This window comes from Podarcis liolepis (genome assembly GCF_965112155.1).
Source record: "Podarcis liolepis genome assembly, chromosome: Z".
Classification (NCBI taxonomy): Eukaryota; Metazoa; Chordata; class Lepidosauria; order Squamata; family Lacertidae; genus Podarcis; species Podarcis liolepis.
Window position 1 is genome coordinate 16,326,074 of NC_139570.1, and position 15,716 is coordinate 16,341,789.

Genomic DNA, 15,716 nt, shown 5'->3' on the forward strand with positions numbered 1-15,716 from the left:
TTTAATTTAAATACACATTGCATACAACCACACATTTAACTCTAGTTTGGCCCTGACACTCCTAGCTAAGATACAGGGGAAGCGCTTGAATGCTTCCCTGATTTTTAATATTTTTTAAAAAACTGAAAAGCAGCCAGGGAAGGCTGCCAGTTTCTGCACAGGAACAGCTGTGGGAAGGGGTTTCCAAACCGTTTCCGTCTTACTGCTGTCTGCTCAAAAGCAGCCACCTACATAGCTTTGACATTTATGGGGGCAGAGGGAGAGCAGATATGGGTCAGTAGTGCTGCAATCAGGCAACTTTAGACTCTTGCAAACAAACTCAAGAGCCAGGAGGAAGAGGTAGCTTTGGTGGCTCTTTTTTTTTTAATGTTCACGGCCACCTTTAATTGACAATAAGGACATGAACTGTGGAGGAAGAGTAACAGTGGAGCAAAAATATGTTTCTACCGGTCTTTTAACTCCTTCAGTCTTCTGATGGCAGATTTCACCGTCACCGCTGAAGTGGTGTTGTATGTCCAGGCGCCACCAGCTACTATTTTCATACAAGAGCCACAGTGCCAGATACCCACAGCTTTCCTCTTCATTTTGGTCCTGCCACAGAAGGAGCAAGTATATTTAGCATGCAGGCTAATTTCAATCTTCTTCATCATTTTTCTCAGGGAAGCTCCCTATCGGGTACCATACTTACCCACAATCCCAACCTTCTTGGTTCGTTTGGCCATCTTGTTACTGCCGCAGGCTGCAGGGAGAGAGCGCTTCAGTGGCTCTTGAGTTTTCCTGGTAGAGCCAGGGCTCAGATGGGGCTAAAGGTAAAGGGACCCCTGACCATTAGGTCCAGTTGTGGCCGACTCTGGGGTTGCAGTGCTCATTTCACTTTATTGGCTGAGGGAGCCGGCGTACAGCTTCCGGGTCATGTGGCCAGCATGACTAAGCCGCTTCTGGCGAACCAGAGCAGCGCACGGAAACGCGTTTACCTTCCCGCCGGAGTGGTACCTATTTTTCTACTTGCATTTGGAGGTGCTTTCGAACTGCTAGGTTGGCAGGAGCAGGGACCGAGCAACGGGAGCTCACTCCTTTGCGGGGATTCGAACCGCCAACCTTCTGATCGGCAAGTCCTAGGCTCAGTGGTTTAACCCACAGCACGACCAGCGTCCCTTCAGATGGGGCTATGCCAGCATAAATCTCTCTGCTTAGCAAGAGCTGGAGAAATCCAGGGGTGACTCCCTCACTTCTTCTCAGATGTGTGACATACATTACATAACACATATTGGCATACATAAGTTCAAAAAATGAGCATGTTGGGGGCAGGAGTGGAGTAAGCACAGACCTAAAACACCTATTCTAAACCCTGTTCAGCTCAGTCATGTCTCAGGCCCACACTGCATGCTTAGCTAGCAGTAGCCCCTTCCAGAGGCTCCTGAACAGAGTTTGGAATAGGGATAACTTACACCACGCTAAGTTACATCAGCTTCTTATAGCTAGGACTGCTGAGTGGGGCCCTAGACGTCTGTCCAAAGTACTGTATCCCATGGGCATCTGGTTGGCAACTGTGAGAGAACAGAGTGCTGGATTAGGTGGGCCCTTGACCAGAACAAGTAGGGCTCTTCTTATGACATTGCTTTTCAGTCCAACCCAAGATCACTAGGGTGTCAGATAATGCTGGGTGTCTGTAAAGGTAAAGGTAAAGGGACCCCTGACCATTAGGTCCAGTCATGGCCAACTCTGGGGTTGCGGCGCTCATCTCGCTTTATTGGCCGAGGGAGCTGGCGTACATGTGGCCAGCATGACTAAGCTGCTTCTGATGAACCAGAGCAGCGCACAGAAACACCGTTTACCTTCCCACCAAAGCAGTACCTATTTATCGACTTGCACTTTGACGTGCTTTCAAACTGCTAGGTTGGCAAGAGCAGGAACTGAGCAATGGGAGCTCACCCCATCGCGGGGATTCGAACCACCGACCTTCTGATCGGCTAGTCCTAGGCTCTGTGGTTTAACCCACAGTGCCACCCACGTCCATGGATGTCTGTAGCCCAGCTTAATGGGTCAATTGTCTTGATTTGGTATATAGCAGATTAACTCCTGTGTATCATCTGACTTAGTCCTTAATTTGCTACCATTATATTTATTCAAAAATATTTATATACCCTTTTTACATGTTTTTCTTTTTTCAATGCACACACAATAATAATAAACCTAGCATTAACACTGCTAACGTCATTTTACATAATCGTAGGGCACTAATGGTCAGTGTAGACTCTCCGCAGACGTGTTTGTGAAATTGGTGGGAGAAATTTGCTATCGACTTCCTTTATGTAGGAAAATAAAGGAGACCAGGTTTCATCAAAGGTGTCTTTCTTTTTAACACTTTTTGCTATTCTTCTAAGCCCAGTTAGTTGCTCGAAAATAGTCATGCCCCAGATATTGTTGAACCATACCTCAAGGAGTAGCTTAGCCTGGGATTTCCAAAAATACTCTATCACTAAATGTGCAGCCATCAGTTAAAAAAAAAAAATCTATTATGCAACATCAAATTATAAAGTAGAAAAAAAGACAATAAATCAGTACAATGCCATAAAACAGTACCACATGTACAATCCAATCTGACAGTTCTGTGTATAGTCAACATTGATCTGAATTGGCATTACTAATGCATGGGTAGTTTAAAGAGACGATTCAGGGTTAGGCTCCCATTACTACCCATGAAAGTATTGGAAGGGGGAAAGCTCAGTGGCAGAGCACTTGCTTTGCACGCAGGAGGTCCCAGGTTCAACCCCAGACATCTCCAGGTAGGGCTGATAATGTTCCCTGCCTGAAACCCTGGAGAGCTGCTGCCAGACAATGTAGACATTACTGAGGTGGATGGACCAGCTGAATTATAAGGCAGCTTCCTAGGTTTCCACATGCACAGAAAATGTGCTTTTCACACACCTGTCTTTCCTCTGCTTTGCCAACTGGGGTTGGGTAAGAGCAATGTTATTTCTCAGGGCTGCCATTTGATTTCTGCTTTACCATATACTCAGTTTGCAGTGCAATCCTCATCATGCCTGCTCAGAAGTCAAGTCCTGTTGCATTCAGTAAGGTTTACTCCCAGGTAAATAGGGTTGGATTTCAGCCACAGCCAGATAATTACAGAGTGCAATTCAGCTACATCAGAAAGCAGCAGGAGGCAAATGTAGCGTATTTCATATTTTAGCTGGTATTTCTGAGCCCCATTTATTTCATTTCTCTTTTTTAAAAGAATTGTTTACCGAGCGAAGTCTGTCATTCTCATTTAGTTCCAGTCTAAAGTGGGGGTGGATTCATCAAAACTGGGGGGGAAAACATTTTGGTGAATGGAGCCAGGTGTTGCAATGAAATGAGCAGTTCAACGAAAATTGCTGGTTTGAGACTGTGTTATGAATTCTTTTTAAAAAACATATCTTCACAGTGGCTCTATTCAGGCATTTAGAGCCTTAGTTAAACAAACACACAGCGGGTGGGGAGTGGGCACCAGCATGCTAGCTTTGCAACCTCCCACCTCAGCCCTGCCACCCTCCATGAATTCAAGGGGACTTGTTTGCAGTGAGTAGACAGTCACTACAGATGGACCAACCTGGCAGTTTTGGTATCTCTCTCTGTTTCTTGTTTTTCTAATCTTAAAAGTTCAGTTTTCCACATTTCTGCACCAGGGGCTTTAAAAAAAAATCCTCATGAAAACTTGCCAGTGTTCTAGTGTGAATTTCTCCTAGTGCTCTTATTTTTTCATTTTCTACCCGAATCACATATTTGCCTTAATATAACATGCAGTTTTGTTATTTTTTCAGTTTTATGCACACTTACCTATAATATGCATTTTTGTACACATGGCTTTGCTGGAGAACTGCACTTCAAAATTCACTGGACTGCAAATCTCACAGAAGAGCACGCCATTCCTCATCCATTGATCTGCTCACTCCATACATTTGTTTTCATGCATTTGGAAATTTAATGCATTTCTCCTTAGTGCAAAGTGAGAACTTGGGGAGGGTCTCTGGCCCCCATGGCTCAGATACATACCACCTTGAGCTGTGCATTCAATTCTGTGATCACAACTCTGTCTCAAAATTGGCAGGCCCCCATCTTGTTTAACTTTAGATGTTTAATGAAGACCTTTTTTAATTTAGCAGGCATTTTAAGTAAGTTGTACATTTTTTTTTGTTACCTGCTTTGTTGTTGTTGTTTAGTCGTTTAGTTGTGTCCGACTCTTCGCGACCCCCTGGACCAGAGCACACCAGGCACTCCTGTCTTCCACTGCCTCCTGCAGTTTGGTCATGTTCAGGGCCTTCTTTAGCATATGTGCTGCCAGGGTGCAAAAATCCGCCCAGTGCCAAATTTAGTTTAGCCCCCAAAGTTGTTGACCTTTTTTTGGAAAAAGTTGCCAGAGTTGTTTACCTTTAAGACGGGGATGGTTGCGGGATGAAGGGGCAACACTGACAACAGCAACAAAACCCAATGCTCAGAGTGCAAGCTGCCAGAGGCTAAGTCTGCAAAGGAACCTGCTGCTCGCCGCGCCAAAACCACAATGTCATACAGTGCTCAGGGCGCAGTGTGCACAGGCCAGAACAAGGTGAATACGCCACCCTATAGCTGGCGGGGGGTGGGGTGGGGTGGAGGCAGCACGGAGCCTGTGCTGCCCACCATTTTGTCACATCCCCCGGCTGGCATCCCATCCACCAAAAGGTTAACCTGGTTTGCCTAAGCTACTAAAACTAAGGCACTAGGATGGGAAGATGTGGGGCAGGGTGGGAGAGAGATAACACTCCTGCTATCAGTTACGCCCAAGTTTTCTTTGTTGCAGGATATTTGTTGAAGGGTCTGTCTGGTTGGATTTTGCAACATTACAAAGCAAGGCCTCTCTCCACCCCACCCCGCTCGCTCCTCACCATTCAATTCACCCTCACCCTGATCTTTCTCCTCTTGCTTTTTCTATATGTCCCCTCTCCTTCTCTCACTCTAACCTGCCACCACCCCACTCTTCTGTCTCTTGCCCCCATCAGCCCCCACCCCTGGAACGCAAGACACTTCCTTGCAATCCTCTGAATAACTTAGCCAGAGAGAGAGAGAGGAGTCAGTTTATTTATTTATATGTCTTTCCCATTCCCCCTCCCCCCCCCGCGCCTGTTTCATCTGCCTCGTGCTCTCTCTATGTTTTTTAAGTGTGGGGCGGGAGTGAGAGAGGGGACTCCCTGTCCAAAAAGCACAGTTAGGTGGAAAGAGGTGTATGTATACACAAAATTTGGGGTGGGGGGTATCAGTCTTGTTTCGGAAAAGGCTCTCCCCCCCCCATTTTTTGCTCTTTCTGGTGATGGAATAGGGAAGCCGTGGAGGGGTGGGGTGGGCTTGCTGAAGCTGAGCCTTAGCTAGAGGGAGGAGAGAAAGTCAAAAGTCGCACTCGCTGCACGCGCTGACACCCAGAGAGAATGCAGGAATCCTGTGGCTCGCTCCCTTGCCCACCTCTGCCTTGCCAAGCCCAGCAAAGCAGGGTGGCAAGGCTGGGGGGGTGGAGAAGAGAGGGAGGGGCGGGGCAGCACAGGTGGAAAAAGAGGTGGTGGTTGGGAGGAGATAACGGCGGCAGGTCCGGCCCCGCTTCTCTGCCCGGGGAGGTGGGGACAGGGACTTAGGTGGCTTCAGTTGCGGGTGCCTGGCGCCCCCCAGAATTCGGCACCTGGGTGCCCTGCACCCCTTGCACCCGCAGGTAAAGACGGCCCTGCTCATGTTGGTAGCTTTGAGAACGCTGTCTGTCAGGGAACTGCCATCGGTTCAGGAGGGAGAGAGGAAAAGCCGAATGGATTATAGAGAACCCCCAGGGATCGTGGGGAGCAGCTCCTCTTCAATGGAGGAGAGTAAACACGCCTCCAGTGGAGAGGAGCTGCAGGAGTCAGAAGTGGCGAGGCGGTCCCAGGACTCTGTGCCCGGGAAAAGCGGGGAAGAGAGGGGTCCTCCGCCACCCACGTCCTCCTTGCACAGAAAGCATTCGCGCAGAGAGGGGAGGCGCAGACTTGGCGTCAAGAAGTTGCTTGGCTGGGGAAAGTTTAAGAACCGCCCACTCATGGATTCTGCCAGCGATTGAGTCAGCCACAGGAGAGTGGGGCTCCGGACAGATAAGGTTTAGTTTGGCAGCAAAAGCAAGGCTTCACAGCCAAGCAGGGAAATATTTGCTTGCTTACTCCCAAGCAACCCCTTGGAAACATTACACTGTCCAACCATCTCGCCCTCTGTCGTCCCCTTCTCCTTTTGCCCTCAATCTTTCCCAACAGGGTCTTTTCCAGGGAGTCTTCTCGTGAAGTATAAATTTAAATATTTGGTATATATACCAAAGTATAAATATTGGAAATAACTAAATAAAATAAACAGTTCTAATAGACATTGGCAGCCAGTGAGGGGAGCTGCAGTAAATGTGGGATCGCAGTTTTGGGTGGTAGCCACATATTTAGTGCAATGCCTATTTTGGCTCTGGTTTTGGCTTGGCCTACCCACAAAGCACGGTGAGATGGTAGACCCATGAAATGGTCGAATGGATTGTACCACTTCAAGCTGGTGACCCAAGTTCCCTGAAAATGGAAAGCTAGCACAATAAAGAGTAGGATAGGCTAGAAGTTATACCCTTGATGGGTTAGTTCATCCTGGTTTTGGCTCCTGGAAAACTTGCTATCTTCATTGCAGGCCTTTTCCACCTGACCTGGGAGGGCGGGGCCCTGACTGACTCCAGCTACAAAAGCAGAAGCTGCTGAACAAACTCTTAGGTTAGGATGTTGGGGCGGGGTGTTGTTTGTTGGGGGGGGGGTTGTTGCTGTTGGTTTCTGTATCTTTATTTTAGATTTTGTGCTTTATGTGAAAATTATTCAGTTTGGTTCTGTTCTTTATGTTTAGGACTGCTTTTGTTATGTTGCAGTTGCATATTGTTCTCATGTTGTAAGCCACCTTGAGCATGGTTGGAACTGTGGAAAGGGGTCATACAAGTAAAATTATGTATGTATGCATGCATCACTCACAGGGAAGTATTTCCTTTTCCTTTTCTAAAAGCATGTTAAAAACTTCAGCCCCATACACCTGGAGTCCAAAATGGTACAGTCATTTTGCTGCCTTAGTACTCTACCACTTCATACTGCTGCATGTCTAGAGACCAGACCATTCTTGTAAACAATGGGCTGGTTCGGGGCTTCAGAACCTTTGGCCCATTCAGATGTTGGAGGACTGCAGCTCCCATGAACCCTGGCCAGCATGGCTAATGAATTCTGGATTCTGGGAGTTGTAGTCCGGCAACATCTGGAGGGCCAAAGGCTCCCAATCCCTCATTGGTTGAAATAACTAAATTTCCTGAATGGAGGGGAGTGCCCAATGTATTCGCACTGGGGACATGGAAGAACAAAGTGGTAGTCAGCATGCATTCCTTAAATTTGCAAAGCTGCAAGGCTCTTGTGTTGAATAAACAAAATGCATTCTTTAAGGTAACATCTAAGAAAAGTGTTGTCTTTTCTAATGGCTGTTATTCCCGTTCTATACCCTTTTGTCTAGCTTCACCATCAGGATTCTTAGGGGGCTTTTTACTTTTTATTTTCTGTATGCTCTCATCCATGAATGCTAAGATTCAGCACAATACCTTTCTCTAGATCCTACACAAAACCCAGGGAAACCTTTACATTTTATCCCTGCTTTATGGAGGTTTTTTGAAAGCCACTGCCGCCAAAAGTGTCTTTATTTAATTGAATCTACCCACAAAAACAGAGATTTTCAGACAGAGAAAGAAAAAAAACCAAGCCTTCATTTTCAAAATTAGAAAGTGTCTAAATTGCCGCATTTCACACACACAAAACCCGTTTATTGAGCATCACAGCTGCTCACTGTATGATCCTTTGTATTTGGGTGCTGGTAGATATTTATATCTAATTAGCTATCTTACACGCCATCAGGCAATCTGCATTTAGGGGAAAAGAAAGCTAAACCGTATGGAGTCAAAAGCTGCCAAAACCCTGTAGTAGAGTGGTTCCAGTTCAGGCATGCAGTGCAGAGCAGCCATTATCACACCATAGAAATATTTGTGGACATTCCCATGCTTAAATTGAGAGGCTCAGGACAGAAAGATCTCAATCTGTTGCGTATTGTCCCATACTGGGTTCATTTTGCTTTGCTTCTCTGTAACTGAACCTGAGGAACTGGGACTACGTTCAAATAAATACATTCAAATTAGTGCTATTTTTCTAGAAAAGGGGGTGCTGGAACTCACCATGAACACCTCCCTTGTTCTCTTATAATGGCAATAGCGCCTGTCTGAGAGGTGCCAGAACTGAGTTCCAGTGAGTTCCAGCTGAATAAAACCCTGGTTCAAATTAATATGAAGCCATATTTCCCTTTGCTGTTGACCACTCATCTGTTCACATTAGATAAAGGTGAAGGACCCCTGACAGTTAAGTCCAGTCGCAAACGACTCTGGGGTTGCGGTGCTCATCTCGCTTTACAGGCCGTGGGAGCTGGCATTAGTCCGAAGACAGTTTTTCCAGGTCTTGTGGCCAACATGACTAAGCCACTTCTGGCGAAACCAGAGCAGCGCACGGAAACACCATTTACCTTCCCGCTGGAGCAGTACCTATTTATCTGCTTGCACTTTTTGGTGTGGTTTTGAACTGCTAGGTTAGCAGGAGCTGGGACTGAGCAATGGGAGCTCACCCCATTGCGGGGATTTAAACCGTTGATCTTCTGATCAGCAAGCCCAAGAGGCTCAGTGGTTTAGACCACAGTGCCACCCGCGTCCCATGTTCACATTAGCTTATGTGAAAACTCTTTCTGTGCTCTGCTTCCTACAATGGAAAAGTCTGTTAAGCAACCTCAGTTTTTGTAGCTGGAGTCAGTCAGGGACCTTCACTCCAAAGTCAAGTGGGAAGAGGCCTGCAAGGCAGGGAGCAGGTCTTCCAGGACTCACAGCCAATATGATTGCTTGCTTCACATACACTTATAATAGTTCTGAAACTATGTAGAGAGAAAACAACTTTTTGAAATCAGGAAAAATAAGGAGGAAGTGAATAGGAAGGAAGGAACTGTGATGGAGTGGCATTTGAAGGAGGTTGGGGCTGCATTAAAAATGAGCAGCCTCTGGTCTGCAGTTTGCCCATATGTGTACTCTGACCTGGTTCAAAGAAACAATGATTGTATGTGGTTGATTCCCCTACCCTACTCCCCAGCAAATATCATTTATGACTCTTTGTTAAGGTCATGCTCTAACCATGTAATTCCATATCTCAGGTTGTGACACCGCATAATTGATTCACCTCTCTGAGCTGGGAGGACTGTTTGTCTGACCCAGATTTTCCATAAGATCAGGCTGAAGCTGTGATCTCCAATGCATCGGCTGACGGAGCTGCTGTTGTATGCAATGGGACTATTGTCACCGGCCTAAGAAAGGTCACTTGTGTTATCATCCTCGCTGCCCTGATGTGCTGCTCACCTGCCCTTGTTTGCAGCAAATGCACCAGCTTTATCCCTCTGAATCCGCGAGGATTGTCCCCGCCTGCCCTTGAAGGCAAATATTCATCACATAAAATTCCTCTGCTCTCAGCTCACTGATGTGCTCTCATGAATATCTGGGAAGGGATGATAAATGCAGCCCCAGTAGTGTTTAACATGGCAGCTGACCACTTTTCCCATATCTGTTTGTAAGATCAATCCAACTTGCCTTTCCCAAGAGCAAGGACCTGTTAGAAAAAGGAAAGCAACTGTCACTGCAATTTTTCTTTGGCTGTCGCCTTGCCCCTTTCAATGTTTTCCCTCAGTCATTTGCAATGTCACTAAAATTAGTGTTGTGCCAGAACCTGTCCTCTAATTTCCTGATTTTTTTTTCTCCTCTCCTGCAAAGGAGGCTTCTGTTTTTCTGCTTCAACCACACGGTGCTTCAAAATCTCTTCAAAATTTTTGGTGGATACAGATTATATCTGACCCTATAATTGCAATGTGGCTCTCTGATGGGCAAATCTGTCAATTTCAGTTTCTCTAAGATTGTATCTCCCCCCCCCCCCCATCTTAACTTCAGAATGTATGCAAAGGAGGACAACTAAGATGGTCAAGGGTCTGGAAAACAAGCCTTATGAGGAACAGTTGCAGGAGTTGGGTGTGTTTATCCTGGATAACAGGTGGCTGAGAGAAGATGATAGCCATCTTCAAATATCTTAAGGGAGGAAGATATCACCTGGAGGATGGAACAAACTTGTTTCTCCTGCTCCGGAAGGCAGGACCCAAGCCACTGGCTTCAAGTTATAGCAAAGTAGAGTAAGAGCTGTTCAACAGTGGAACAGACTCCTTTGAAAGGTGGTAGACTCTTCTTCCTTGGAAGTTCTTAAGCAGTGGTTGGATGGCCACCTGCCATGACTGCTTTAATTGAGATTCCTGCTTTTCAGGGGGTTGGACTAGATGACCCTCAGTGTCCATTTCAACTACAATTCTGTGAGTCCATGATTCTCTGCATTTTCACATCAGTTTGAGATTTTATTTTTATGAAAATGAGTTTCCTCGTGAAAACTCACCAGCATTTTACTATGATCCTCTACATATGTTTGTATGTAATTTTGCCTAATACCCATTTTTTATTTTTTTATTTGCAATTTTGATGAATAGATGCATTTTTTTATGCCAACAGCAACAACTTTACTCTAGATGATGCAATTTTGGACACATTGCTTGGCTGGAGTGCAGCATTGTAAAATTCGGATGTCGATTTTTAAAGGATGTCCTTTTACATTTTTAAAAAGAGGGAGATAACATTACCACATTTTGAAGAAGAAGCAAATCTCACCATCATCAACAATTAACAACTCTGAGGCAGGTGGTAGACAGCCTCTCTGTCCTTTTAGGAAAACCTAGCTGAGGATGTCATTGGGCTTTCAGGAACTGTGTGAGCACCTGAGAAGACTGAATAATCAAGAGTGCAGAAAAGGACAGCCACAATCACCTTTTGGTCACCTTGAAAGTCAGGTAAACACAACAAAATTCCCGCACTCCGAAGGGATGCATAAGTGAAACGAAAACTCTGCCCCCCCCAACTATGAGAATTTCCTCAAATACTTCCCTCTAATAATTTTCGAATGCAAATTCTTTTCTTATTAGATGACAGGGAATGTTTTTTTAAAATGTGGGCGCCATGCTAATTAAAATCCTCAACATTGTTGAATGCTTGCAGTAATCTTGCCCAAACAGAAAAGCAATATCATCTTGTTTGGAGCATTAAGTAGCACCAGGGTCTGTCACACACTGACCCCCATTGTTAGCAAGTGTGAAGAGTGGGATGGGAAAACTGCCGAACAGTGCAAACTCTGTATCGACACAGAGGTCACAAACAGCATGCAGCTATATGCTGTTACAAAAATGGATAAAGCTCACCAAAAAATTCTGTGCCCATTACTGATGCGAAAAAAGAGCAGTGCCATGAAGAAATATAATTGCTATGTAAAAAATAAATAAATGAAAGTAGTTATCAGCCTTCCTGCAAAAGATTTCAATAGCCATCTACATGGTTCATTGACAATCTGAATGCAGGTTAGGGCAGCAGTCCAAATGTTAAACTTAAAGGAACATGCTCCAGAAAGGCACAGGGAACATGCCACAATATAAAACCACCCATACCCACACTCTGAATACCCTGAATGCAATCTTTATTCTAGCAAAAGGGATTTGAAATAATTGGGAGGGGGGATGTAAAGGGCAACAGCAAAGGTCAGAGAATAAGCTTACTTCCATCAGAGAAGAGGCTTAGAAGATTTGGCTTTGTCACCCTGAGGAAGATGATATTTATTCAAGATTGATTATGACTTTTACAAGACCAGCTCCAGTTTATGGGGTTGTCAGAAAAAAGAAAGAAAACAAGATCTCTGCTGGTACTAAGGTCTATCTAGTCCAGCATCTAGTGCAGCAACACTCCCACTTTCCCAGCAGCAGAGATTCAGAACCATAGTACCTCTGACGGTGGACACAGAGCATAGCCTTTGTGGCTGGTAGCCACAGATAGCCTTACCTCCATAAATTTGGCCAATCCACTCCATTCAAATATAGCCCCATGAGCCCACAATGGTTCCTCAAGTTTCAGTTTTATCCCCTATGCAATCTACTTGAAACGGCTGAGTGGGGTCATCTGGAATTTTGGAGTACATTGTATGCATCATATGTGGGGATGCCTCTGAAGATAGCTTGGAAACTTCAGCTGGTGCAGAATTTGACAGCCTGGTTGCTCACCAGGGCAAGCAATTACAACAATCCTGGCCCAATTGCACTGCCAATTTGTTTCCAAATCCCACCTCCCCCAGGATCAGTTTTATATTGATTAGGAAGGGATTTCAGCAGATATGTACAGATAAATGCAAAAGGCATTCTGTACTTTCGTAAATGTTCCTTAAGTACCACAACACAGTTTTATAATACAGTGGTACCTCATGTTAAGTACTTAATTCGTTCTGGAGGTACGTTCTTAACCCGAAACTGTTCTTAACCTGAGGTACCACTTTAACTAATGGGGCCTCTCGCTGCCACTGCGCGATTTCTGTTCTCATCCTGAAGCAAAGTTCTTAACCCGAGGTAATATTTCTGGGTTAGCGGAGTCTGTAACCTGAAGCGTATGTAACCTGAAGTGTATGTAACCCAAGGTACCACTGTACATATTTTGTTCCATGCAGAATGATTATATATATATATTTGTGCATGTTGCTTAGGAACCTGTCTGGTCTTGCTGGCCTCTTGCGACTCAATAAGATGAATTCATATTTAGAAAACACTACGTGTAAATTTACACAGTGCTTTTTTTAAGGAAGTACTCAAGGGCACACAGTACCGGCACTGAATCCACATTATCAGTTTTTACATTTTACATCAGTTTTGGATCTACATTTGATTAATGGTGCCATCAGGTCAGGCTTTTTGGGTAGAAGTCCAAGAGCACCACTCAGCAGAATGAGCAAGAGGGCCACCAAATCTAGCACTGATGGCTTACCACTAGGGGTGGGTGGAGGTGCCAGTTCTGGTTTCTCTCCATTTCATATTTTTCCACTCTTAACCGAACTCAGGATAACTCAGTTGGTAGAGCATAAGACTCTTAATATCAGGTTCATAGGTTTGAGTCCCACATTGGGCAGAGGATTCCTGCATTGCAAGGAGTTGGACCAGATGACCTTCATGGTCTCTTCCAACTCTAGGATTCTGTTTTCCACATTTCTACATCCGTTTGCATTTTTTTTTTTTAAAGTCCTTATGAAAATGTATCAGCATTTTGGTACGATTTCCCCTAATATACTCATATTCACAAATTGGCTTTCCTTAATAGAGTGTATTCTTTGTACTCCATTTTCAACAATGTATGCATTTTTGTATATATGTTTTTGATTGGCTGGAGATCTACATTGAAAAATTCAGAAAACTGTGAATTCCCAAAGGACGGCTTTGTTTCAGTTTCTGCATTGTTTCAGAAAGAATGAATTAGGTATGCTCACCTTTAAATGCGAGCTGAATCAAATTTCTTCACTATCTCTACTTACAACATTTCAAGTAAAATGACACACACAGCTGTCTAAGAGGGGGCTCCTCCATACAGCCATTAAGTCCATAGTTCAGAATGGGAATACATTTCCCTGTCATGAGAAGTCCGTCTTCCCTGAAAATCTAGTCATGTTTTTGTTCATTGCTGTCTTCCTTCCATCAGCCCTTTCCCATGTGCAATGTGATGAAATTCAGGGAGGGACTACAGTTCAGAAGTAAAACAATTATGAATTATTAGTAATAATGCATGCATATTAATTTTTTAATTAATCAATAGGTGCCCTATCTGTTGAGATATTTTCTCCCAATGGTGGTTTCCACTGTATTTAAAATTGGTTTGCAAATGTTACAGCAGATACAACAAATGGGGTGGGGTGGGGAATGGAGATTGGGGGGAATAGTTCCATTATTTCATCTAGTAAAGAAAGTTAATCAAATTAAAATTCAACATCTCCAGTATATACAACTCACTAAAAGCCAATGAATATAAGTAGGTCTACAAAGCCCTATTAAGCATTGCAGAGACATAAAGGTCCACAACTGCAGGGGGCACTGCTGCAAAGACTCTTATTATCGGTGGCCATCAACTGGTGAGCATCTGAGGAAGCCTTCTAATGTTGGTCTCAGGGTATGGTCAGGTTGATATGGGTGCAGGCAGTTCTTCAAGTAACCAGGGCCCAAACCATGTAGGGAAATAGGCCTGGGAACTCACTTTCTGCCAGTGAAACAGGTACAATCTAGGAATAGGTGGAATATCTGCAGTCACCTGACCACAGACAGTAGCTGGATAGCCACATTTTGAGCCAGATATTCCTAGGTTCAACCCCCAGTATCTCTGGTTATGAAGAAAGACCTTTGCTTGACTCTCACGAAGAGCTACTGCTAGACATTGTAGAAGAAAGATGGCCAACATTTTATGCTCCGTGTATACTTTTGTATACTGGAAAAAACTGTTGTGTGCACCACAGTACACTGAGCATAGCCTGCATGCTATTTTCCTGGCTGTAAGAGAATGCTTATTTCAGTAGGGACAGACTTACAGGCAAGTCCTTTTTGGGTTCAGGTGCAGGAGCCAATGCTGGTGACCCTGGTCTAAACAATAATAGGCTAGATGAAAAAATTGCCAGATCTGCTGTAAGGCAGGCTTTTGTGAACTTTTTTTCTGCAGTTTATCTTTTGTAAGAAAGAATAAGGTTTCTCTATCCCTAGATCAGAGATGGAAAACCTGTGGTCCTCCAGTTGTTGTTGGACATCAACATATAAATGCCCCAGCCAGCATGGGGAGCAGCCAGGGATAACGGGTTGTATTTCAGCAGCATCTGAAAAGCTAGATATTCCCTATCCCCCTACCAGTATTTATTATTGGTCTCTTTGGGGTGCAATATTAAACTCCAGATTGCTTTTTTCTGGCCCAAAACCGGAAAGCAAAAAACAACAAGCTATGCATATTTGTAGGGCATGCACTTTTAAATCAAAATCCACAGTTGTCTCTTCCAGAACCCAGGTGACAAAGAACAAGGAGATAACTGCACACATCTTGATTGTGTATAAACTCACCCTAATGCTGCTTCCCAGGAGATGCTCCCTTATCAGCAGGCTCCTCGATTGCCACATTCTCCGCTCTTCAGGATTGTTCTGTTCTCAAGATTTTATCCAAAGCACAAAGAGAAAGCTGGCAACAATCAACATAAAACCAATTTCTTGGAAGAACAGAATCATGTTTGCAGTCATGTTTTTTCTCTCTCCCCCCTCTCAATTCAGCAAGCAAATTTTAAAATATTCCTTAAACACGCTATTGATGTTTGTTATTTATATCCTTCCTCTCTCTCTCCTTCCTCTCTCTCTCTCTCTCTCTCTCTCTCTCTCTCTCTCTCTCTCTCCCTCCCCCCCCTCCCTTTTGTATTTTCAAAAGGCTGGGAAGGAAGTAAATGTTTCTTTCCTCGAGGTGTAACAGCAAGAGGTGGGTGTTAATTTAGATAGAGTTCACAAGCGAGTGATATAATGCTGCGAGCGTTCCAGTAAATAGAAAACTGCTGTACATCTTGGGTAATGCAGTGGCGGCATTAAATAGATTGAACAGTTTTGCTGAAAAGAGATCCAAACCACTTTGAAGAGGTTTGTTGCTCAATTGGCAATCATTGTATAGGCAGTTTCCACTGATTTAGCATCTGGTAGTCAGTCAGAATTCATAA

General features: G+C 44.4%; 1 pseudogene across 1 annotated transcript; it reads right to left on the reverse strand.

Moving 5' to 3' along the window:
* Window positions 1–355: 355 nt before the first annotated feature.
* LOC310698947 (large ribosomal subunit protein eL43-like) lies at window positions 356–737 on the reverse strand (annotated as a pseudogene). The gene has a single exon. The product of its transcript is annotated as a large ribosomal subunit protein eL43-like (transcript).
* Between the last annotated feature and the right edge of the window lie 14,979 nt (window positions 738–15,716).